This window comes from Struthio camelus, chromosome 31, assembly GCF_040807025.1.
Source record: "Struthio camelus isolate bStrCam1 chromosome 31, bStrCam1.hap1, whole genome shotgun sequence".
Lineage (NCBI taxonomy): Eukaryota > Metazoa > Chordata > Aves > Struthioniformes > Struthionidae > Struthio > Struthio camelus.
Window position 1 is genome coordinate 705,566 of NC_090972.1, and position 2,500 is coordinate 708,065.

Here is a 2,500-nt window from a genome sequence, read left to right on the forward strand (position 1 = left end):
AGTCGGCCGGGCCGGGGGCGGCGGGGGGCGGCGGGGGGGGGGGGCGCGCTGGGAGGAAGGAGGAGGGCCTCCGGCCACCGCGGCCGCCGGTAGCGGCCCCCCCGGGTAGGGATGGCCATGGGCCCCGGGCTCCGGGCCCGAGGGTTCTCGGTCGGAGAGCCGGGCGGGGGTTTAAAGACTCGGGCGGCCCGATGCGACCCGGGGGGCAGCCGGGCGTGCTGCCGGAGGGGCCGGGGGGTCGGCGCGCGCGGGCGCCGCACCCCCCCATGCCCGCCGGCGCGGCCCGTGCATGCCCCGCGGGCAGCCGGGACGGAGAGGGGTACCCTGCCCCCTCTCTCCGCGGTCTGGTCTCGGCGGAGAGACGCCGCGCGGTCGGCTTGCGCCGGCCTGCCTCGAACGCGCGACCCCGGCGCGAGCGCGTGCTCGCCGCCGGGACGGCGAGCCCCCACCGCGGGTGGTGCGGACGCCGAGCCCCAGCGCATCCCTTCTCCTCCCTGGCCGGTGCTCTCAGTCTCCCGCCGTGGCCGTCGGCGGCACCCTTCCTTCCCTCCCCCCCCGCCCTGCCCCGGCACTCCGCCATCCGGCGCGCCTGCCTCGCTCTGCCCGACCCGGCTTCGCTGGGCGGCAGGCGGGCGGCGGGCGGGCGGGCGGGGGCGGCCCCTCCCGGTCTCCGCGTGGAGGCGGGGAGAGCGGGCGCCGTTCCCCGTCCGTCCCGCCTCGCCCGTCTGCCTGCCGCCAGGCGTCTGCCCGCGGAAGGGACGGGCGAGTGCGTGGCGTCGCTCGGGAGGCTGCGTGTGTGCAGGCGGGTGTTGGGTGCCGTCTCCGGGGCGGCGGAGCTGGAGGCCGGTGAGGCGAGCGAAGGAGCTCGGAAGCGTGCGGCTGGCGGGTCGCGGGCGCGCGGGCAGCGGGTGGCGCCGCTCCCAGCGGCGGCCGGGCTCCGACGCCGGGGCTCCGCGGGGACCCACACCCCGGTCCCTGAGGCAGGTGGCGCGGCTGGCGCGCCGCTCCCTGCTGGGCCAGGCCGAGCCGGGCGCCTGGGCCGGACTCGAAGCGAGAAAGGGGTTGTCCCAGGTCGGGAGCGAGGGCTCCCCGCCCCTCTCGTTCGGGTCTGTTCTCCCCCCCCCCCCCCTTTTTTTTTCCCTCTGTGCTTGTACGGTCAGTGAGGCGTGCCCTCTCTCTCCGCTGTCCCTTGCTCAGCAGCCGGCGTCGGCGTGAGGAGGGAGGCAGAGCGGATGGGGGCCCTCAGGGGGCTGCGAAAGCTGCCCGGTCCCCCCGCGCGCGCGGTGGGGACCGAAACCGAGACAACTCTTAGCGGTGGATCACTCGGCTCGTGCGTCGATGAAGAACGCAGCTAGCTGCGAGAATTAATGTGAATTGCAGGACACATTGATCATCGACACTTCGAACGCACTTGCGGCCCCGGGTTCCTCCCGGGGCTACGCCTGTCTGAGCGTCGCTTGACGGTCAATCGTCACCCCCATTGCCGCGTTGGCGCAGCGGTGTGCCGCCCCTCGGGGGGGGGCCGGGGGGGGCGGCGGCGGCGGCGAGTCGGTGGGGGGGCGGCGGCGGCGGTGAGTCGGCGGCGGCGGCGGAGCCGGGACCACCGGTGCGTGCACCGGTGGCCCCGGTCTTCCGGCTGGCCTGCCTGCCCGGCTCCGGCCGACCGTCCGCCTCCACCGTCCGCGGCCGGCGTGCCTTGCCCTGCCCTCCCTCCCCTCCGAGCCCGGTGGCCACCGCTGCCCTGCGCGGTGTGTGCGGTGTGGCGCGGCTGGGGCGCCTCGCAGGCCCGCGCCGCCGGGGAGAGGGGGTGCCTCTCCTCCCCGTGTGGGCCCGGGCCTTCGTCCCCCTAAGTGCAGACTCGGGAAACCCCCGCTCCCGGAGCGCCCGCTGTGCGGAGTTCGTCCCGCCGGGCCCCCAGGTTCGGTCGGTCGCGGTGGCCCGGCACCTGCCGCCGCCGCCCGCCGCCACCGCCAGTGCCCGCCGTACGACGGCTCTCCTCCACCACTCTCCCGGTGGTGCGCTGGTCCCCCGTTCCCCTCCGGCGGGGGGGACGGCCGGCTGCCTTTCTTCCCCTCCCCTTGCCCTCTCCCTGCCCCGACTGCTGCCGCTTCGGCGCCCGCCGAGCCCCCTCTGCCCCCCCCCGCGGCGCACCCGCGTCCGTAGTGCGTGCCGAGCCACTTCCACCCGCCGGCTGGCGTCAGCCGCGGCGTTGCGTTGAGGCCGGCAGCGACGGCGCGCGGGTGTCTCCGCGGGGCGGTGGTGTGGGGCAAGCGCGGGCGGCGCCGTTCGGTGGCGAGACGGGGGAGGGGGGGGGGCAGAAAGGGGGGGGGGGGAGGGGCGCTGCCGCGCCGTCGTCCCGTGCCGGGGCGAGAGCGGAGGTCAGCGGCCGGGGAGGAGGAGCCAGCCGCGGCCGGTGGAGGGGCTGTGCGCGAGTGTGCGAGTGGGCGAGCGAGCGTTTGGGAGCCGGGCCCGGGGGAGGTGCGGACCTCGCCCCCCGGCC

The 2,500-nt window shown here is 77.8% G+C and overlaps 1 non-coding gene across 1 annotated transcript; it reads left to right on the forward strand.

The window, feature by feature from the left end:
- Window positions 1-1,303: 1,303 nt before the first annotated feature.
- Window positions 1,304-1,456, forward strand: LOC138063454 (5.8S ribosomal RNA). Its single transcript, XR_011137046.1, has one exon. It is a non-coding gene; the product is annotated as a 5.8S ribosomal RNA (ribosomal RNA).
- The last annotated feature ends 1,044 nt before the right edge of the window (window positions 1,457-2,500 follow it).